Raw genomic sequence first — 24,033 nt, 5'->3', positions numbered from 1 at the left:
ACCCCAGCTGTGTCCCAGAGCACGGTGGTGTGTCGAGTCAGTCGGCCGGCCCGCTCTGTGGAGGGCGACGGGGAGAGCCATTTCCAGCTGTGACGGGACAGGACCTCCAACAGAGCACCTGCCATCTCTTGCTGTGCGTGTGCGTGTGCGTGTGTGTGTGTGGTCATCTCCCACACTCCCTCTCTCTCTCTCTGTTCATGTGAGCACTCCATGCCATACACAGAGGTCTTCCATTCCAACAGCACACAGGGTGACCTCAGAGAACACATCGGTCAGCCCGTAATCCCCCTGTTTGTCTGCTGCAGTCCACCATCTCCAACTAGTCCGCAGCAGAGAAGACTCCCCATGAGCCAGAGGTCAAACAGGGGCTTGTGTTCTGCATCTGCGCTCTCCAAATAGGTTCTTTCCCGGCTTTGCAGCTCCCCTGATATTAAATAGAATGATAATGACTGTTTGCTGCTGTCGCCAAAATCACACACACAACAAAACCTCATTTGCAGGGAAAAACTAAACAAAAAGCCAGCCTTGTTTAAAACGGAAAGACATTTAGAATCCCTTAAGAGGCTAGTATACACAATTTTACAAAGGAGGAGATTCAGTAAAAAACACATTTAAAAAAGAAAACTTCTACAGAACAAGCAAATACCAGCATAAAGCTTTCTTTTGGCATCGGGAGAGATAAGTGAGAGAGAGGGGCACATTAGATAACGGCTGTTATCACACTACAGGGTGACTTGCAGTCTTTTAGAGATACATAAAACACCTTCTATTTTAATGTTTTTTTGTTTTTAGTTTTTTTCCCCATTTATAGACCAAAGGGATAAAACAGGGTGAAATAGGGCTTGAGTCAGGTGGCTGGGCGGTTAGGGATTCTGGCTCGTAATCAGAACGTTACCGGTTTGATTCCCGGCTGTGCCAAATGACATTGTGTCCTTCGACAAGGCCCTTCACCCTACTTACCTCTGTCCCTGTACTTACTGTAAGTCGCTCTGGATAAGAGCGTCTGCTAAATGACTAAATGTAAATGCGAAATGGGCATTTTACCTTTCGGCCCATGTTCTCAAAGGGCATAACTGGTCGTCGACCAAAGCAATTTGCTGGTTTAATAATTAGGCATAGAGTTTCCATACAGTGGTGTATTGCTGCTGGAGGACAGAAAGGAAAGATCATGTTTCGCTTCGCCCGAAACCACAGCCTTCTCCACACACAAAGGAACAAGCTTGCACTGAAAAAGACTTTGTGGTCCTTTATGTCATTTTTGGCAGTGTGAGTTACAAGGTCCCTAAAGTAATCCCATTTCTAAAAATATTCACGCAGGGCACACGCACCGTTTTCAACAGTCACACACTACTCCATTTTCCATATGCCGAGCCTTTCCGGCTGAGTAAAAAAAATCATTATTCATTCTCCATCCCCCACGTCTCCCCCCTCCGAGTGAGAGTAATACTGGTTTAATGCACCCCCCCTCCTCCTCCCTCCATCCCCATCTCCTCCCATTGAGGAGACACACAGAGTGGTTGGTCAACTGCCCGCGCAGGGACAAGGCTTTCTTAAATAGAGAGGGAGGGGATGGGCAATGGAAATCTAAAGGGCGAGGGGGCCTGGGCAGGGGCTATAATCGATTAAAAAGCAATTCTCTCTCGTGGTGAGTCCCAGCTCCCCCAAATGACAGGCCCCTAGGTCCGTGTGAAGCTCAGGGGGTCGAGGAAGCGTGTCTCGTCTCGTCTGGGCCCCGCCCCTGCCTCCCTCCCTCCCTCCTCCCCTCCTGTCACAGTCTGGTGGCCACCTGGAAAAGCGCCCATGCACAAGAGGAAGGGGGAGAGAGGGAGGAGAGAGGGAGGGAGGAGAGAGGGGAGGAGGAGGAGAACCTCAGCGTGCAGCTCTGGGCCCCAGACAGACACGAACGCCTCGCCGCTATCCACCCGACACGTATCCCCAACCCCCCTGCATCAAACATCCTGCTGTGTGTGCAACATGCTCAGTCACCTGCTGGGAGCGAGGGGGCGGGAGGGAACCTTGAGCCAGATATTATGTCAGTGAGTGGGTGGGTGGGCAGGGTGGGGGAGGGGTGAAGGCGGTAAGGAGAGGACCATATGGACTCGCGCTGGAGGACGGTAAGCCCAGCGTTGGACGGGCGACATTCAGACAACCTGAAATCGCCGCGCCCGCTCATCTGTCAGACGTTTGCCGACAGCCTGAACAGTGTGTGTCAGGGGAGGGTTTTGGACAACTGCTTTTGTCCTCAAAAAGATAGCTGGGGTACCCGGCACCATGGTGAACTCCACCGTGTCCTTTCAGTGGAGAGCTCAGCGGCTCAGAGGGAGGAGGGAGAGGTTAATTGGAACTGACGGGTGGGGTACATCAATGGGAAGGGCCCAGTGTCCAAGCAGCAGGAGTGGGCCATTACCATCAGTGACACCTTGGAGAGAGACAGCTGCTGGACACACAGCCTCACTGCAGGTCATGGCTTATTGTACGTGTCAATAAATAAAAAGTATAAATTAGCGAGCTATTAAGCGTCCCCTCAAGCAGACAAACGCACATTTCTCTTTCTCGTTCCCTCTCTCTGTATCAACCGTTGAAAAGGTATTGACTTGTATACGGTATCTACAGTGTTCAATAAACCGCCTGCAGATCATTTGCAATGCTTTGGCCTTGCCAAACAATGGGGCAAATATTTTAAACGAATTCAACAACCGCAGTCACAGAGATCTTATGAAAGCAGAGATGAAGCTCAAATGTATATGGGTATTGTATTTCCACATAGGCTGGCCCTAGATGATCATGAATTCAGTTTGACTGAAAAGCAATGTAGCCATGATATCTCCCACAAGGCTCTTCTTGGCAGCTTAGCCAATATGTCACACCCATAAAGAGTCTGGATTGGATGTTGTCCACAGACAAATAAACTCCATTTAGTGTTGGGTACAGTCTTCAACAGACACACATCAACAGCGATCCCCGCGTCAACACAAAGGTCGTGAGCGACAGAGACAGAAATAGCGATTCGACGTTGTCATGAAAACTAGAGCTCAACGTGCCATGCATGTGTGAAAAGCCATTCAGACAGAATTAATGGGCCGCGGAACCTAACCCTCCCCCCCCCCCCCCCCCCCCCCCCCATGTGGTCTGCACACAAAAATCCTGTGTGTTCTCCCGGAGCCCCGCCAAAAAGAGTTTGGAAAACTCCTGCCCCCTCCACCCCGGGCTGCGTCCGCGTCTGCATCTCTCCGCGTTCGGGCGTCTATTTAAGCCCACCTCTGGAGGCTGCTGTGGCTGGGCTGTGGCCAACGAGACAGAGAGCAGTCATGGATGTACAGCACACTGCCAAGGGACAACTATTGGGGGAGAGCATTCAAATGGCTCCATTCAGAAAATGTAAAAAAAAAAAGAAGGGAAACAAGATTTATTTCACATGAAGGTAAACAAACCAACAAAGGCAGAACGATACCGGTGAAGTTTGAGAGCGGGCTGGGTTGATTGGCAGAGAGCTTTCCCTGACAAACGGGTTCGTACGGGCGTTATTGTACTGAAGCCGCTGACGGGTACAGTGCACGGGTACGCGAACAACAAAATACACTGAGTGGAAAGAAAAGAGTTTCGATAGATTGAGAAAATGGGTCACCATACACCATGAGTCGTGGCGTGTCCTTATGTGCACGGTACTGTTGGAAGGAGCGCCACTCGCGTTAAAAATAAAAGTACAACTTTATGCATTCAGAGCATCGAGAGGATGTCTGTGTGAGTGAGAGAGGGAGAAGGGTCGGGCTGCACTCAGGGATCACCGAACAGCCTGTTTAAAAGCCTGCCATGTCTCTACTACGGCAGGGAAGTGACACCTAACTGCAGGGGCAGTTTTAAATATCACATAAGTCATTTTTTGTTTGTGTGACAGGGAATCTAAATGCCACCCCCCCCCCACCAACCACTCACTTAGGCAAAGTGAAAGCGAGACAAAGAGAGAGAGAGAGAGAGAGAGAGAGAGAGAGAGAGAGAGAGAGAGAGAGAGAGAGAGAGAGGAAGAATGAGAGAGCGCAAATGCGTAAGAGGTGAAAGAGAGAGAGACGGGGGAGGGAAGGAGAGAGAGGATGGAGAAAGAGGATGGAGAGAGAGGGAGAAAGAAGAAGGGGGGGGGGAGGGGGGGCCTCGATCATTTGGAAGTTTCCAGCCAGCCTTCCTGCACTGCTGTCAGAGCTCATTAGCCCTCGCACTGCTCTCGCAGGGCTGGGGCTGAGGTTACTCCCTCCAAACCATCAGGCTTTGGGCTCGGGGCTGTAGGCAGCGGTCAGTCAGGCTCAACTATTACTGGGTAATAGCTGTCGGAGACGGCAGGATCACAGGAAGAACAGGAGGGGCAGCTCAACAGAAGGCTTGTGCATTAATAGAGCGAGGTCACAATGGACCTTGTTGATGAAACTCACCCAATGGGCTTCTGCGGTGCGCTGGAAATGTACATGAGCCGTGTGACTGACAGGTACGATTAGTCGTGCCTGTCAGCATGCACAATGCATACACTGGGGTTGAAGTTCTAGAGCTCCGAGCCACGACTAACCTAGGTCGTGGGGGAATGTCACAACAAGCGCTCGACCCCTTCCACAGTCGGCGCATGACAAGTCGAGAATGGACAGTTGGGGAGTTCAGTGGCCGCATAGTTTCACAGTGTGAACAGGCTACAGTTCGGATGACACACTCCCACTTCAGCGTGGCTAATTTATCTGCGTCCTATTTCTCCGGGCTCAACAATTGCCAGTGCAGTTTCCTTCACGGACAGCCAGAGCCCCAGACGACTTTGCCTCTGGGAAACTTTGCCTTCGTTTATGTACAATGAAAGATGATAATACGTAGCAAGCACACTAAAAATATCATATAGTATAAATTAATGGGTGCTGACAAGCTTAATCATTTGCAAAAGGGATATAGTATAATTATTAGGCGAGGAATTAAATTGGAGACAGAGAAAAGGGGGGGGGCACTTACGAAGTGGTGTTTGACAGTTCACTGATGATTTCAGCATAAGCGTAGGGCAACTTGAGGTGTTAATTAGATATTGTTCATCATTTATATTGTTCTGTTTATTAGGATCATCTGTGTGCCAGGCTACTCTCTATTGTTAGCTACGAGGCAGAATCATCAGATGCCAGCATTTATACCTCGCCCCCCTTCACATTGACACACAGACGCAACCATCAATCTTCTCATGCCATTCTAGCTCCCATTCTCTTCTTACTCACACTTTCACACAATTTTTCACTCCCTCTCTCACAAATTATGACTTTCTACCAATTCTTCTCACAAGCACAGTAAAACAGCAGCATAATGCAGGCTACCAACTGAATCCACACCGTCAACACTGACTTGGGCTACATCTCAATAAGTGACGCGTCACCTGGCTTAGATGAGTCGACAAAAAGATTCTGACTGCCAGAAACCATTACTGTGTTATGATCCATTAGGCCGAGTTACTAAATGGAATTACCATGAGTAATCACTGTCTGTCATTCTGCACTGCCAGCCTCATACAGGAAACAATACGACTTTCATCCGCTCAACCTCATGAGGAGCGCAGCTAAGCACACAAAGAAGAAAGTGACGGCAGAGAGAAGATGCGAGCGAGGGAGCGACAGAGAGAGAGTGAGAGAGAGAGAGAGAGAGAGAGAGGCCCTCCATTTAAACAGGGTCTACCATTGTCTCAAACAGATGTCAAACTCCATTAGGGAAGTCCATGCCACTTAGCATGCTAAAGCAGGAACACTAACGAGAGGGGAGAGATTAGCATTGATGCTACTATCAGAGGAAAACATATGCCCACCCCCCCTACCCCACACACACACCACCCCCACCTTTTCATAAACCTATACTCTGTCTCTCTGCTGGTATGCCTCCAACATTCAGGAAACACAGCTTTGCGAGGAGTACACAGCTGCCCTCTATGGGTTTAAATGGAGTCAGGGAGTCAGATGGCTGAGCGGTTAGGGAATCGGGCTAGTAATTAGAAGGTCGCTGGTTCGATTCCCGGCCGTGCCAAATGACATTGTGTCCTTGGGCAAGGCACTTCACCATACTTGCCTCAGGGGGAATGTCCCTGTACTTACTGTAAGTCACTCTGGATAAGAGCGTCTGCTAAATGACTAAATGTAAATGAATCAAACTCGCAGTCTGGGTTTTCCCTCAGACGCAGCCTCGGTTTGGCTACAAAGGAGTTAAACGGGAGACATTGTTGGGCTCAGGTGTGGGACTGTAATTAGCCAGCTTATCTTGCTAATGTTGCGAAACCCCATTCTTGCCAAGTCATCAAAAACTGCTCGAGCCGCACCAAAAAGGAGCCATTTTTTCCCTACCTCTCCGAGGTTCCCAGGGTTTGTTTATTTGAAGACTGGCAGTTAGCCCACTTGAAATTCATTAACCCATTTTTCCTCTCATGCTAAATGATTCAAGTCCTCCTCGGCTCCTCCTCTCCTGCGGTAGCCGAGCAACCGTCGGTGCCTGGATCCATCCCTTTTTTCTGCCGAGCTTGAGATCCAAGACGAGGAAGAAAAACGCTGTGTGATCGATTAAGCGGAGGGCTAAACCCGATAGGTCTGGGTGTTCACAACCACAAATGGTGACTGAAGGTGACTGAAGTTTCCGGCGTTCTCTGCAGCTGTTGTGGGCCCCCCTGGGAAGAGTGCCCCCCGCTGCACTTTCGTTTAAGGCTCAAGGATCCACCTATCCAAACATCTTAATGACACCAAACATGCCATCACCCATCCACTCAAACAAATCACACCAAACATGGGGTGGCTGATGTTGGCTCTATCAACCACTGAGTGCTACTATGACTCGCAGAGGATGATGACAGTATTTAAATCTCTCGGGGGGAAAATACACACGTTTTCACTCCCACGTCCGCCCAGCCATTATTTATGAGGTTTATTAGGTTATTTCTGCGCCAAAATAACCGACTTTCATGTCGAACGTTGTTTTTGGACGGCGGGGGGGGGAATGTGTTGGCCACCGCTTGAAAAGACACATGCGGGAGGCGAAGGGACCCTGGAAGCTGAGAGGACGCAGCATAATTACAGTTTGCAATGAGGCACGCCATGAATATTCCTATTCGGGGTCAATGCCTGGGCACATGCAATCAACGGAGGGTGCGGACATGAGACTCCACCGTCATGTACTGACCGGGGGAAAGGGACGGGAGGAGGAAGAACAAAAGACCAAATGCAAATGACGGTGGCAAAATGTACCAGAGCGCTTTGCATATCAGGCCATGCTGAGCCAGAGCAAGCCCACCCCCAGTCCCAGTTCTCCCCCGACACACACACACACACACACACGCACACACAGGTAACGGAACGAGCCAAACACCCGTCCTCCTTCCACCCGCCCCTCATGCGTGGCCAGGAACCACAGGACGGGCTGCTCTCTCTCCACAAGGAGGGGGGTGGGTGGTGGTGCTCACCGGAGCATGGAGCTGGAGCTGGGGGAAGAGTGTGTGTGAGTGTGTGTGTGTGTGTGTGTGGGGGGGGGGGGGGGGGGTTAGAGAAAGGGCGGGGTGGGTAGTCAACACCAGCTGCCTCCACACAGATGCAACTACGTTTCTAACCGCGACACAGGCACCTGTTGAAAAGCCCCTTTGACAGGTAGTTAGCTGTTCCTAGTGGGTCACCTACAGTGGAGGTAAAAAGACGGTATAGGGGGAAAGCGAGGCACTAATGCCATTTGTCTTCTCTCCTCGCCGGCCACAGGAAACACGGAGGCGCACCCAGAGGGGAGTGTGAGAACGAGGCAGCAGGCTTTTTCCCACCGGCGTGCCCGGACACTTGATGCCTGTCAGGTTGACGAGGCCCATTTGGCAGTGTGGGGGTAGGGGCACCTGAGGACTGTAGGAAGGGGATATTTTCCCTCTCTCGCTCTCACACACACACACTCCCACCCCGCTCCTCCGACCAGTCCTGACCACCAGGATGGGCGATGTGTTACCTGCCAGCCCGTGTGTTACTTTGTGAGGGAGCATGTCTGCTCTCATTTCCAGTCAGAAGCACTGCTGAGGGTTGAGCTGCCAGTAACGACCTCCAGTCTGCACATCATGTCCTCGGTAGTCATTGACTCCTTTGTATGCTTACAGACATGGTTCGGATGTCATAGTTGTACTTATGGCTCAGATATCTCCAGCTTTTTTACCCAAGAGGACATTTTCCAGCTTAAGTAATGTTTTCTTTAGAGTCGTTTTTCCGAACGTACAGACCTTGTATTACAATTCAGATAACTTGTACATTGTTTTTGTTCAATTTTTTATAATAAGCAATAAAATAACTAATCAGTTACATGCAGGTAGGCAATAGCTCCATGTATGTTTGCTAAATGACCCATTGAGATACTCATCTAAGTGTAAACATGGTTTGGACCCCAGGCGCTATGTAAATACAGAAGTACCAACCACTGGGACAGTAAAATGATATACGGCACATTGCTTCAGGCAAAATATAATGGCGATTGACTCTTGTTTTGCCCTAAAAATAAGCTGCACTTCTTTCCGAATTCAATAACTACAGTATATACACACAGCGGCTGGATACACAGACAGGAATGTAAAAGAATAGTTTTGCGTGAGATGAAATGGTCGTCCTGGAAAATATTTCGCGATTTTCTGCGCCCCTAGCAGATGTCTTGGTTTCATAAAGTATATCAAGTGTTCACGCCATGAATTTGAGTTCCTCCACATTCTCCTCCCCCCCAAAAAGAGTAAATCTAATATCCTTCTTTTACAAACACGCACTACAACCCCCCCTTTAAGGATTCAACTGATCAAGCCTTCACAACATTCCGAAAGAAAAAAACTGGCCTAATTCATTTTGTGATGTCACACGTGAGTCAGTAGTTTTTGGGGGGTGCAAAGCAATAGCACAGCTACCAGCTCCCAACACACATGCACCAGAGTGTTGTATTTGATGGAGGACACCAGCTTGATACCAGCAGTATGGGTTCCCAGTTCATTACACGCCTATAAAGTGGGGCATTCAACATCTGCTTTCCAGGTTTACTGCAGCAGAGATAGTAACTCTCCTCGTTAAATACAGTCGTCAACATTGGTGATGGGCCTTTGCGGGGCGGGTTTCCTCACTGTGACTGTGCACTTCTGATCTTCTGACTTCTGGGAGGGGGTGGTGGAAGAGCTGGGTCCAAGGACTTGCGTGCCTGGGCTTTGCCATGCCTAGTTCCAACCAGCGGAATAGCGTACATGCCCCATTCCCAATATTTCATGCTGTCTTGGTGTGTGGGAAGTCGAATGCCAACTTTGTAGAGCTTGTTCGACTACATGCTCTTATGGGTCTTCCCTTTGGGACTTCGTTTTCCCAATGTATGCTTCGTGCTTTGGGCTACCCGTAATGTTTGGGGCGTTGTTATGATCAGTGACCTATGCACTTTTGTAACGCTCTCTTTTGGAAGTCGCTTAGGATAAAAGCGTCTGCTAAATGCATAAATGTAAATGTTAGGTCTAGGAGATCGTTCAGATGAACACCAGGAAAATGACTGATCACATCCAGGGAAAGGAAAGTGGTGCAAGCGATTGAGCAGGCCTGGTTTGCTATCCGAGGGGTCAATAACCCGAGGGGTTTCAAACCCATTGGCCTGTCAGTCAGCAAGGAGACCACAACAACACAGTGAACATCCCGTCGCCACGACGGCGCCCTCGCTTGTGTCGGGGGCAGGGGAGAGATGCAGTGAAAGGCTCGGATGAAGGAGTAGACCAGGAGCTCTGACATGTACGCCGGAAAAGATTAGCATGGAAATGGCAAATCCTACAAGAAGAATCACACCCGCAAATAAAGCCCCTGTGAAAATGCCTGTACTTCAGCGCCAGGCAGTTAATCTAAATGAACTGTGCCAAGGCTCTCCTAACTCCCCTACACCTGTCAGTTTGGCCTGGACTCAGATCCTGGCTCTGCAGAAGCAGGGTTCACAGCGAGGGGAAACGCTGTTCGTCTGAGGCCAAGACGTTGTAGAAGACGAATAAGAAGAGTCTACGGCCTTAGAATGGGCCTTCTGGTCCAGGGGAAAGAACTCCAATTATTCCACATCTTATTTTTCGGATATATTGACATTTAGAGGATCAGGCACATCAAACGTAACTTTATTTAAAGAGTATTCCCTTCGCTAAACGTAATTCTAAACGACGGATTTAACTTCTGTGGAAAACCTTTTACGCGTGTGACACAGTTGTTTCGGAATCTGGAGGAGGAGGATGTGAAAAGCACGGCGGGATGAAGACAACGCGAAAGGATGAGGCGAGGGGACGATCCTGCGTGATGTCATCCCAGCAGGAAGGAACTGGGAACGTGAGCGCCGGGCTAGCCTGCAGCTTCGTGGGCTTTGTGTCTATGGCAACAATCTCAGAAAGAGAGAAGGGGGGGAGGAGACGGGAACATTGGAAAAGGATGGAGAAAGAGACGCATTTACCAGGTACATCACAGGTGTAAAATCACGGCTTTTCATGGCTCTGTCACTCTCCTGCATCTGATTAGCAACTCAAAGAGCCTTTCAGAAGTGAAAAGATGTATAAATCCTTATTTTATTGGAGCGCTCAATAAAATGCTGGATTTGCAGGCCTGACGAGTATTGATTTGTAGCCTTTCACGGTGTGATGATACCTTGTGAGGCAGTGCTCCATTAAACCAGGTACAGAAAGGCTGGATGAAGACACTTGTGGTCTCAAGTCTCCTTTACGCAAAAGTACTGATGTCAGACATGACATTTACACACGGAGACTCGGGCTCTCATAAAAAAAAATGACAATACGAGTCTTGGAAAGACCGATTTTCCGTGTTGTTAAATAACGACATAAAGCCTCAATAAAAAGGGCTGCCTGCACAGGAATCCCACGATAAAAGAAGAAATAAGCTGCTTTGGCGTTAGTTAAAGAGAACAGGCTACGACGAGCTAGAAAGTCACCCTGGGCATAAGGAGATTTCAGCGGCGAACAACCCAGGTGGCTAATGCACAAAGGCAGTACCAGGGAAGAGCTCACCCCATCTGGAGATGGAGAGAGGCTCTTGGTAGCCCGCCCCCTCGCTTCCATTGCAATGTGTCGGCTGTCACAAAGCATTGTGGGAGACGCAATCCCCCTGGCACTGCTTAACCACTTACCCGTGCCGCACGCGGAACCCAGAAGGTCCGTTCGACGGGGCATATGTATGTCAGGCACGGCATTTAGGGTTTTTTAACCACGGAAGGGAGGGAGGGAACTAAGTAGGCAGTAGCGGCAAATTTGGGTGGGTAGGGGGGAGGGGGGAGGGGGGAGGGGGGAGGGGGGAGGGGGGAGGGGGGAGGGTAGGATTTGGACATTGGCTAACACCCAGCTGCTGTGTGAACTAGGTTTAAACTCTGCTGCAGCCCTAATGTATGTCACGCCCTATAAAGCTCTGACGAGTGGTGGGGCTCTGAACTCCATATTGCCCAGCCACAGTGATGACCTGAGGGCAGACATGAAGCCATGGGAAGGGGCTAACCTACCCCAGCTGGGGCATCAGCCCTGCTGGGTACTGGAACTGGACTGGACCATACAAAGGCTCCTGGTCCCCTGGATGGTTGTATTATGGATGTCCCAGGGGGCAGAGAAGGAAAGTTCCATCTTCCAGAGGGTGCACATTCTTGTTGTGATTACATGCCTCGTGTGGACTTGAGTCAATCCTCATCTTCCCAAGAAATATACATATCACAACAGGGGGTGTGGGGGCTTATCTCAATTTCCCTCATGCACATTTGTAAAGCAGCCAAGTCAACTGGGATATACCGTACATATAAACACCTTATGGCAGTACAAGGTATTGTTGTCTTTACTGCACACATCCAGAGATATTTGAGATGGCACACAAGGCCCCATGCGGAGATCTACACGCTGTGCGCTCAAGCCTTTTCTGAGGTAAAATGACTTGGGATTTTGAAAATCAAAACACAGTCAGTGGATTCAATTGGCTAGCAAGCTAAAACTATCCATATAGACAATACCACAAACGATGGTTAGAGGAGACAATATGACGTTTGATTTGTTTGGCATCCTACATTTTCATTTTGCCTTATTGCTGTGCAGGTCGTTTATTGGAAACAACATTTCTCGAGTTTGTGAGTGTGTGACTACTGTCTGCATGCCATACTGCAATCTATATTCAATCAAGCTGAATCATGTCCTGAAACAGTCCATGGCTTGCTGTGAGAATATTGATATACTTACAGCAGACAGAGGAAGCCTGCATGCTGTCTGCATTTTCTGTGTCTGACTCCATTTAGACTTCATGGGCTTGTTGCCTCACTTCAACACACACACACACACACACACATTTCTTACTACAAAAAAGGGGCTTTTCTTTTAACACTGGGAGAAGAGATGGACATAAATCCACTTGAGGTAAATGATAGCCTCCATGTCTTGCTTGTTCTCTGGCTAGATGTTTGCCTCTCATTACCAGCTGTCTGCACTGGTATCGACAGAAAAACAATGCTCTTCCAATGTGCTGTGTGTGTGTGTGTGTGTGTTTTTGTGTGTATACATCTCATCTAGGGACAGCGTGTGCACTTTACAGCTCCCTTCCTGCTATAATTAGCTCTCTTTTCAGCAACCCGATTAATCTCTGGCTCTGCGAAGCTCACTGACACAGAAAAACCATGCACACACCCGGCCACAGTGTGAGTACTACTAACAGAAACATAAACACACATAGCCATGTGAGTCCCACCCCTCCTGGTGATCCCAATGTGAGGTGTCCTGTTCCTTCACGATGGTCTTCCGGTTTAAGGTAAGGGAGGACTGACAGGATTGGTCCGATTCTAAGACTCGTGGCCAGGCCACTTGGGAAAATTAGGAATTCCCGAGGGGCATAAATCGAATTAAGCCTAAATTAAAATGACACGCTCACGGATAATGCTAATTTAAATATTTAAGTCCATCACTGTTCAATTATGTACCCTGCTGGAAGATTTCCAGCAAAGGATGTTTCACCTTGCTGGGGGTGACTTTCTTGAATATACCCAGTAAAAACCTCAAATAAAGTCATTATGTTGTTCCTTCCGCTTCCGGAGTACCCACATTCCACAGATAGTCCCAGTCACAAACACAAACTGTGGCTGGACATAGAAATACTCCTCATGGTTGAGATCAAAATGACCTCAATCACAAAGGGCTGTAACATCCTTTCACAGGAACAGGAACTCCAACTCCGAAAGGAAATGCTCTCTGATACCGAGTTAATTGGCCAACCTTTTCTGCTCTCCTTACCCTGTCACTAGAGCTTCAAAGAGAATTTAAATAAAGTGGGAGAACAGTTGCCATTTGGCCGGGAGTGGACAACCAGGCATCATGGTGGAGGGGAAGGAAATGGAATCAGGCTCAACATGGCTGGCAGACAGCAATGACCGATTGTGTTCCCATCAGAAAGGGAAACGCAAAAACAGCCAGCGATGTAAGGGAGCCAGTCAGTAATGGGCTCAAATAAACAGACATGATTGCTATTGACTTACCACAAGGCCCCTGTCATAACAGCAAATTACACTGAATGGCCTCACAATATTAATCTCACACCCCTTCACTTGGTCCTTCTGCGGTGCCCGCCATGCGTTTTCCCTGGAGCCTGATTTCACCGGTTAAAGATCACACCATATGGGCGATGACGACAACATTGACAAATTACCAATTTCATTTGGTAAACCTTGACAAATACAACAAATAAATAAAAAGAATCATGGCACCATGACGTGTTGACATCCAGCAGCCTGGAACAACCGGTAGGCCCGACATTAGCAGATAGTAGGCTAGGTGGAGTCATTTAATTAGCCCCTGAGAGAGCAACAGATGGAGGCTAGCTTAGTGGCTCCTAATAAGCCCTAATGTATTTTTGCACTCAGTGTAATGACGACTAAGAGAGCTGGGGCTGTGAGCTCAGGGTAGGCATGGAAACATGAACAGGACCAAGCACGAGAAAAACAGAAAGTTCCGGAAAGTCACGGTCTCTCGTGACCTTCTCAGCCAGCCTGAGCTGCATCCAGGAAGTCAGCACATGTGGGTCATCAACCCCTTCCCCTGCTCTCATTGGTCCACAGAAGAGGGAGAGACAACATGCATGCTGACTGTCGGCGAGCAGGTGAGCACACAAAGCACACACACACACACACACAGACACACACAAACACAACCAAACAGAAACACCATCGCACACTGCCTTCCTAAGGTCGTCCATTTTCATCTACTGAGAGAATGCAGTGACACTGGCAGACGCTGAGCCCTGCTGCCCCAGTAAAGCCCATCACACTCTGCCTACACTATCTGAATATTCCCTGGAGGGGTAAGAAGATTGAAAAATCCTCCGCCTCAGATATAGTCATCTGGCTGTAAATCCATCTCTTCCCTCCGAGAGGTTGTGAAGGTCACGTTTCCTTTGCAGTGTGAAAGGAAACTGTATGACGCTTGCGAGTGGAGGGAAAAACTGTTTAACGCTAATACAATTCACAGCTTCTCCTTGGATACTAAATATTTACGCCGCTGCGATTTTTGAACACTTGCAGTGTACACAGTAAGTGAGTATTTGGCCGATGGGTATATTCCCTCATTAGGTCTATGCTATACCAGGCTCACTGACTAATTAACGTGAATGAAAGCCTTTCAAGGTGGGCAGAGAAAGGCAAATCAAAACAAGTCACTCTTGGGAAGGCAGATAGCTGATTTCTACTAAGCACAATCCATCATCCATCCCAAATGTTACCGTTACCAAGGTAACGGCAGCCCTCAGTCTTACATTGCTTTGCTTCAATTACCGCAATGTGCCGATGTGAATCCCGATTGCCCCACTCTGTGCAGTGACATTTGCAACAGTTTGACTTAAACAGGTTCTTAGAACACAAACAGAACCGATAACTAGCCAAACATATGCGCCACAGCCACTGGGTATCATGATTAATGTGACCACATAAAGGTGCTGAACATACAGGGTTTTATAGGTTATGTTGCAGAGAGAGAGACAGAGCGAGCGAGAGAGAGAGAGAGAGAGAGAGAGAGAGAGAGAGAGAGAGAGACAGAGCGAGAGAGAGAGCGAGAGCGAGGGAACAACAACATGACGAGAGCTGACTAGCAATCTTCTTTAACAGGTCCCTGGGTCTCCCTTATAATACAAGGTCAAGCGTGGGACATCCGCGTTCATTTGATCCGTGCAACAGCCCCTGACTCATCCGGGCCATAAATGAAGCCGAGCTAATGAGAGGCGGCAGGCGTTCCCTGGAGAGCGGCTTTCAGCACGGGACCCCACCCCTCTCACACTCCAACCGCCTTCTCTGCGACACTCCCGTTTACATTCACCTCCCCGCCGTCGCCCGGTTGGGGTTCACCCTTTCCCGCGCAGGTGCGGACGGAGGCGCCCCTCCGCGGAGTGCGTTTCGTCCGAGAAAGAGGCGGCCTGGGCGAGCTCCTCGAAGGCAGAGCTCCCTCGACGGCAGCAACTCGAGGCCCTCTCACGGACGCCATGCCACGCCATTAGGGGTGACAGGGAGACAGCGGGGCCGAGGCAGCCGCATCTGCAGTGAACGGACGCCCTTGTCAAAGCTCACACTGTCACCATGGAGGCCCCCAATGCAGTGTCGGCATGCATGGGAACCCTCCCTCCCCTCTCCTCCTCTCCTCCACCCCCCCCCCCCCACCCCCCTCCAGGGGAGTTCCGCTGGAGAACACACCAGATCAAAAGAACGCTAGGAGGTGCTAGAGGGTTGGAGGGGTGGAATTCCTTCGGGGGGGGGGGAGATACAGGGGCTCTTTTAATCTCTCTGTACATCCCTGTTCTCACCAGCTGTTGCAGACAGAGGGGCTTTCAGACGCCCCGAGCAGAGACCCAGCGAGCAGAGGAGCATGGCGGAGAAAGAGGAGGAGGAGGACGGATGGTGGTGGTGCTGGAGGCTTTTCCGACGCCGATATGGAACATGACAACATGGAAAAAGGACTTGCTGTTTCTGCCTGCCAACCTGCCAGTCGTCCCTAATGCCGCACAACGGCTCCGCCGGCGGCACCTCATCATTGGCGTTTGATGTGTGTGACGTCTCCCGCGGGACAGGGTCCTTGACAACCACCCCCCTCCGCGCAGCCACCACCGGGCAAACAAGTCGAATGACTAAGAACGCACTGCTCCCAGCGGAGTGTTTGTGCAGGGACGCACGCACGCGTTTTCCCGACCGGTTGGAAGTGGGGAAGTGAAGGGGATGCAGCGGTAGGAATCTGCCTCGAAATGTTGTGCCGTTGTCCATTCTTAATGGCGGGCCGGAAAGATACTTTAGCAAGAAGTGTCGACGTGTATTTGTCCGACAATACAAATCGTGCACCCAATCTGTTTCTTTGCCTCACGACGTGAGGAGAGGCAAACACAACAAAGCGGATGAGCCTACATGGACACAAGCAGGGAACATAGACGAAGGGAGAGCCCAAGCTGGTTCAGTCCCTGGGCAAACACACTTCCATTTTTCTTTTCCATGCGCCATTTCCTAATTAAGAGGTGATTTGCATGGACACAGGATAGTCGGCACTCACATCATCTTGCAGCTCAAGATAAATGAAACGATTTAACACTGAGAAGGACACCACAGTCCAAGGATCACCAAAGAAGCGGTAAAAACTTCCTTCTAACCTCAGTACTGTAATCCTGACGAAACAGATGTTAGGATTCTGGGAGAATCTGAAAGTTTGGACTCAAGAGGCCCAACCCCATCATGGGCTTACTGCGCTCCTGTCTGCTCTGGGTGTACTGTTGGAATAAGGTAATTGGGGTCGCATCACCTGTCAATGAGTTAAATGATGTTCCACATCCAGCATGTTAAACAGCAACGGCGAAGAAACATCAGGGGCTTTTCTAGCTGTGGGGTAGGAGATGTTTGCGGTGGAAGAAGCTGGCAAGATCTCAAAATTTCTCAACATATGGACACAGTTCCAGTGAGCTTGAATTAATACAGGGCCCAAGGTCACACAAGTGTAAATTGCAATTGTATGAAAATCATTCTTGACTTAATCCTCCCGACAGTAAGGTTTTATAAGATCATGAATTAATATTGTAGTGAAATGATTCCAAGATAGAAGACAACAATTAAGAATGGACAAAAGTCTAATGTGATGCAAAAGAGAATGGGGAGAGGGGTGCTTTTTGTCTAAATTTCTGAATGGGGAAAAAAATGCAGCTCTGGAAAGAAAGGTAATCTTTGTTTAATATTATTGACATATTTCTAAAATTTATCACAGTTCTCACGTATCCAATCCCAGTCACAAACAGAAAGAGCCCTCCTACCAACCCTGAGCTGAAAAATCCTATCAGGCAGTCATAGTCAACACATACTTTATAAACCTCCAAGTCCGATAAACAATAGGTTATTTTTTTGTAAATCAGTCATAGCAGTATCCTTCACATCTGCTGCACAGATCTATTAAATCTCAAACACCAAGAGGAAAACCATTTCATATCTCGGCAGGTGTCCGAAGACAATGACAAGTCATACATCTTGTAAACGCCTCCGAAGAAAACCATCTCTCTTTCCAGACAAAACCTTGAGCTTGAGATGCTTGCTATATTCGATACTTGTTGCTTGAGCTTGGAGGCCCTAGAGTTCCTGAGGTCTACCACAGAGTCCGCGAGATATGGCTGAAGCAAGTTTGAACGACGGCAAGGATGACACGCAACGCTGAAACGCAAACCCTCACTGTCGCCCCACGAAGCCGAGATACCGTCGAGGGCAAAAGAGCACAGTCAGGCATTTTGCTTCACTCACAGCGCCCATGCATGGGCATGAAGCCCTATACTCTGCATGAGGGAATGCAGATCCACTACTGTGTGCCTTCACCAACATGCCTCACACACACACACACACACACACACTATCCCTTTCATAGAGCCCATTACATTATGCAGAGGAATGTCACGGGTCACAATAATAAAAGCTTTGGGCTAGCTGCCTCCCAATGGAAGAAAGGAGGGCACCGAAAATGGGCTCTGCTGCCCCCTTAGGCCCACATGGTGCTTAGTTACCATTCAATTCTAGTACTCCCACCCTTCCTCTCTCCTTCTCCCTCTCTCCCTCTATCTCTCTCTCCCTCTCTCTCCCTCTCTCTCCCTCTCTCTCTCCCTCCCTCTCTCTTTCTCTCTCTCTCTCCCCCTCTCTCTCTCTCTCTCTTTGGGTTGTTTTGTGCATTTGTGTGCACATTCCTGCAGTGGCAGCTTTCCCTGTAGATTCATTCAGATCAGTCCATTCATGGTGACACCATCTGCTGGTGGTGACTCAAGTGAGGAAGAAGGGGTGTGTGTTGGTGAAGCACACTGACATATTTGCCGTCAGCATAAGGAGACGGGTGAGCTGGAGTTAGTTGGATCCCCTGGAAGATCTTACTCACTGTTACATTCCAAAAAGAGCATTTTTGTGCCAGATATATGAGAGAGTGTGAATGAAGCCATCCCGTCCGTACGGTGGACTCTGTCCATATCCGTCACGGTCAGATGCTGAGGTTGTGATTAACCGTTCGTCTGGGAGGGGGGGGGGGGGGGGGGCGATGTGTCAACGCCACGCCTCCTCTCTCCTCCAAGCCCATTCACAGAACAGCGATCCCCAACCCCCAGTCACATGCTCTGAAAGATGAGATCAATCCAAGCCCCCATGACAGCAGCACCGCCTGGCTCGTCTAGTCACCGTAACTACTACTCCCTCCCTCCCGCCTCCTCCTACCTCCTCCTACCTCCTCTGTCCTCCCTCCCTCCCTGGAGCAGCAGATGCCCCCTACTGGGACTGCAGGACTGGCTGATACAGCCTCTGAATAGGGGGGTGGGCGTGGGGGGGTTCACATGCACACCCACCTCCATGATACTGAGCCCCCCCACACACACACCCATCTCCTTCCTCCCTCTCCGCTCCCCCTCTGGGCTTACACCGCAATCAAACGGTTCCGATTAAACCGAGATGGCTCTTTCTCTCTGCGGGGAGTGGCTGCATCTCTGAGACTCGGAGGACACGACCAGGAGAGAGGAATTCATTGCATTGCCTGGTCCTCATTTGCGGTGGGAAAATGACAGATAAATTGGATTGGATAGATTTTGGAGTCCCCTCCCCGGTTTCAGAAAGCTTTCCCGTTTCCCAAAGTGTAAATCAATATTTTTGTTTTTGTTTTACTTAAATGTAATTTTCAAAGGATGACAACTAAATAACAGCTTAGGCAAGCTTTTCCAGTTTCAGGACGATCAGCCTTTAACTTTAGGGCTGATTGATACAAGTAAATAAGGTTTCGGACTGAGCTTCAAATCATCTGATAGCCTGCCTGATTTGAAGCGACCAAGTTGCTCACAAATGAGCTTACGCAATGTGGTGTGTGTGTGTGTGTTGTGAGTTTGTATCCATACCTGCTCCCCAGTATGCTGGGCCAGCATATCTGGTTTCACGGTTGAAGCATCCTCAGTCCCACTGCAGCACTGCCCCCTACACAGCACTGATCTCTGCGGCAGCCACCATTGATTTCATCACAACCCTCAACCTCAGTTAGAAAGCATGGTGAAAATGAGTTGCCAGACTGAGAGAGAGAGAGAGAGAGAGAGAGAGAGAGAGAGAGAGAGAGAGAGAGAGAGAGAGAGAAAGAGAGAGAGAGAGAGAGAGACAGAGAGAGAGACAGAGAGAGAGAGACAGAGACAGAGAGAGAGAGAGGGGAACATCGAAAATGACAGGAGCTGAATGATGAATTTCGAGGCGAAAAACAAAAGAACGTCTTCCCATTAACCTGAGAAGCACCTGAAATCAAGTCATCGGTCAGGAGTTCTAGACCCTTCCGCTGAGCGACAGTGTGGGCCACGCTTTAGTCATTTCCGTGGGGAACAATTCCACCTGAGGCAGGCAGATGGGTAGGTAACATAGATAGGTAAACCATCGCTCAGTCACAGTTGGTCAACGTCCCTTGGCTTCTCTGGGCTGGAGGAAGCCCTCCCCGAGTCTGAAGTCCAGCACATCCAAGTCTCTCCCACATAAAGCCCAGCATTGATGAATGAGCTGGCACCTCCTCTGACACGATCAAGTTCGGACAGTGTCTCTTTATATTTCCAGCCAAGGCTTGAGTGGGGGAGGAAAAACGTTGTCCTCCCTTTCTTTAACAGGGTTTTTATGAGGCCATCGGGCTTGACCTTCAGATAAATCAGTTGTCGCTTTCCCAAATCCCAGCAAGATGGATGGGAAGGACTCAGCAATCTGAGAGAAATAGTCGTCATTAAGCTGCTGATCCTTCTGCATTGTTCATGAATCATACTAGGGTATATACATGCTACACTAATCCTATATAGTATAAAGTTTTTACAAACTGTCACTGCTTAACTTACAACGTTTCTCCTCAGATCTGATGGAAACGCGTTATTGACATAAACACACAGAGCATCCAATAATCTAAACGTGGTAATAAGATGTCCACTCTCCATCGAGATGTAATTTATCAGGGACCCAAAATCTATCCCCAGCGCTGATTATAAATGCATAAGTGCCAAATCCACTTTGCAGGTTTCCAGGATGACGAGAGTGTTGTTTTCCCTTGTCTAATACGACAAACCTTTTATCACCTTCATGTAAAAGGCACAAAGGAAAGATCATATATCCAAAAGGTGATTGGTTGAGAAACTCAATATTCCATTACTCATTTTAGAGGGTGAGGTTTCTGAAATGTATTCAAAACCCAGTTGAGATCTGTTAATCCCTAGCAATACTGGCAACGAGGGTCCCTGTGATGGAGAAAAAGGCACTCGTAAAGTAGTCATGAGCTTCCTGTGTATGCTAATTAAAAGTGCCTTTCAAAACCAATGCTTCGTCTGGGAACAACATCCAGGCCGTGTATAAGGAGTTATCTTAGAATAATAAGAGGAATACTGGGAATCTGACAGAAAGTCCGGGCAATTACTTCTAAGGGAAAAGCGAACCTTTCATAAAACGTCAAGAGATTCGACCTCGTATTTGACACTTCAAAAGTGTCGTATTGTGAACTTGTTCAGCTAATTCAGCTCGACTCGGCTCCCCTCTTCGTTCCGTCTGGGTTTTCTAGCGGGCGTCTGTCCTTTTTGGTGGAGCAGAGACCAAGGCCCTCTCTCCAGAGAGATCAGGCTCCACTCAGCAGTATGGTTCAATAGGACAGCCTTTTCCCACAGATTGTGTCAACCCCTGCTACTGAGCTGGAAGGGTAAAGCTTTACCTATGGAGCCCCACCAACATCTCTCCCTCAGGAACGCATTCACACCCACACACACACTTACACAGACACACACACAGAGAGAAGAGAGAGAATTTATTTATATTGAATCTAATGGTGAATTGGAATCTAATTTCACACTTTTCGAGCGGAATTGAACCTATCAAATGAGAGGAACGCAAGAACACAAATAAATACACAGTGTCGATCCACAGACAAGATATGGAACTGAAGGCAACACTATGAAGAAATGATATACCAATGCACACAATCATTTGCATTATATTTATATAAAGTCCATTTGTGAGTGTGTATTTCAGGCAATTAATCTTCTCATCTATTGGCAGGTGGATAACAGAGGTGGTAATTCTGAAAATCAGATGGGTGTATCAGATCTGGAGAGTCAGATATCCATTTTGCCATTTGCCCTCTCAGGGATGGCCCAGTGATTACAATTAAGCAGCCTTTATCCCTGGACATAATCAAGTCAGGGCACGGCCCAGCAGGGTTAATCCTTCAGCAGGGATCCAGGAGGAGGAAGAGGACACTGCTTTTAGGCTCATTTTGGAAAGGGGGGGGGGGGGACAAAAGGTGTGCAGCAATTACAATCCAGTGCATAGTCGGTTTAAAAAGAGATATGGTTCACGGCAATTCAAGCCTGTGCTTGAAGCTAACAGCTGCGGGGTTCATTTGGGGTTAAGTCCTCAGAAGGGGTGAAAGAGACACAGCAGCAACTGATTGTCTGGCGCTTTTTAGCCATTTTCATCCTCATGTTGACGAGGAGAGCGTTTTTTATTTAGCTCATTCTCTCGATGCACATGTTTCATCTGGCTGATGAGGTAAGACAAAGGAAAGGATTACCAGTCAACATGCCACTGTAGAAAGGATAACATTATTTTAATAACTGGTCAGGGAGACGAGATTGAGAAATCTCGTTGCAAATCAGTTGTGACATGGAAGTCATCTTCATGTTGGATCTTAAGCGCCGGAATGTTCTACTGTTCTGGGATTTTCTGGCAATGTCAGCATTCCAAAAATGTAATCTTATAATACTAGCTGAGTCATATATTTATCTGGGTCAACCACCAAGCACAAGAGATTAAAATGTGGGGTATTTTCACAATATTGGAAATATTGATCTTACTCATTGTGCGGTGTCTATCTTTATTCCGGCAACTCAGTGTGACGTGTACATGTGAGTTTTAAAAACACAAAAACATGGCTGAGCTGTGAAATCTACAGACTCCTATGTCTATGCCTTATTAACTTCTGAAGGCTGACTAAATCAATCCAGAAAGCCTCATCGCGGCCTTTGGACTAGACTGCATAGAAAACTCAAAGTCCGGTTATTTCCTGTGCAGGAGGGATGACCCAGAACAGGTGCCAGGAGAGGCCATGCCAGGGTGGGCAAGGGAGCAAGAGGACCGGGGTGGAGGAACAGGACCGGGGTGGAGGTGCATACCAAGCGGGTGGAGGCGAGGGGAAGTCACAGTGTGGCCTAGCCTGCAGGTGTCAAGAGCATAAAGGGCTATTCACTGTGATCCTGGCCGCCCTCACACTCTCCGCAGCCCAAACCACGCCCCCCCCCCCCCCCACACACACACACACACACACACAGTTTATTTATCATCAAACGTGCATGGCCATGTGATTCTTGGTCACGCCTCTTCTTCTGTGATGCAGTCTCTTCTCCAGTAACGGTTGCCAGTCGAGCTACTGTACACATTTGCTAAATCCTAACTAGCTCCTCCTCATTTAATAGCTCATTAAAACAAATTATTTTCAAGGATAAACAATTATTTGTTGTGTAGTGCACCACTAATTTCCATTTCATTGGTTTTATCGGCCAACAGCAAGAGGAAATCTTCTCCCTCTAAGTCTAAAAGACAGTGGGCCTAACAGTATCATTTCACAATGACTGGGGGCCACAGGATACATTGAAACAGTGCATCTAAGCAATAATCATTGAAGCATACAAGAGAGGAACTATGTGTTTTGTGCTCCAGTGGAAAAAACATGACTGGAGAAATGTTTCTATTGTCTCGATTGTTGCACCATCTGCTATCTAGGTTAACATGTTTCCTTAAATACTGCAACACTTGACTTTTACTGTGTAAAATCCACAAATCTTCAACTATGGTGTTTCCTTAGGGGCATTGTGTGAAATCTATGAGCCTGGTTCCTTCCTACTTCAACAATGACCGAGGCAGAGTTTAAAAATCATAATTAAGCTGCATTGAAATGAATATTATATAAAAATTATATGACCTCATATTTAAGAAAAGACCACAGGAGAATGAAAACTGAGGATCTCAGTTTCTTTTCAAAGTGTATGTGTGTGCGTGCGCGCGCGCGTGTGTGTGCGCGTGCGCGCGTGTGTGTGTGTGCAACCATCGATGGTATGGGAGCTCAAGTACACTATGCCCAACCACAATTTATTCAACTCGCAACTGCCTCCTTTTCCACACTGGGTATTGCAGTACAGAAGACTACTCGACTCACGGACATTGCACGAGATGGAAAACATATTGTAAATTGACACACACAGTGATATGACTCCCATCATTGTCATAAATGTGTGGTGAGGTATGCAACGCATATTTATTTTGAAGAGCAGGTGTATTGCAGATGAGTACGTCAACGCTTTTGAGAAGGTATAAAGTCTGCAGGGCAGGCTTTACCGATCTTGTCGAATTTATCGTTATTACGCTGACCACTCGGTTTTGCTAAGGTGCATTTGCTTTACATATCATAGCCTACTGGACCATTGGACTTTACCCTCAACACTTTCATCTGTGACATTACACCAGAAATCGATGTATTTTTCTGCAGACCAC

General features: G+C 48.3%; 1 long non-coding RNA gene across 1 annotated transcript in view; it reads right to left on the bottom strand.

The window, feature by feature from the left end:
• LOC146219879 (uncharacterized) overlaps positions 1–24,033 on the bottom strand; it is a 41,517-nt gene that overhangs the window by 16,761 nt on the left and 723 nt on the right. The window lies entirely within an intron of this gene.

The sequence above is a fragment of the Hypomesus nipponensis genome, chromosome 28 (genome assembly GCF_054491055.1).
Source record: "Hypomesus nipponensis isolate SF chromosome 28, ASM5449105v1, whole genome shotgun sequence".
NCBI classification, from domain to species: Eukaryota; Metazoa; Chordata; class Actinopteri; order Osmeriformes; family Osmeridae; genus Hypomesus; species Hypomesus nipponensis.
This window is presented reverse-complemented; position numbering and strand designations above follow the sequence as displayed.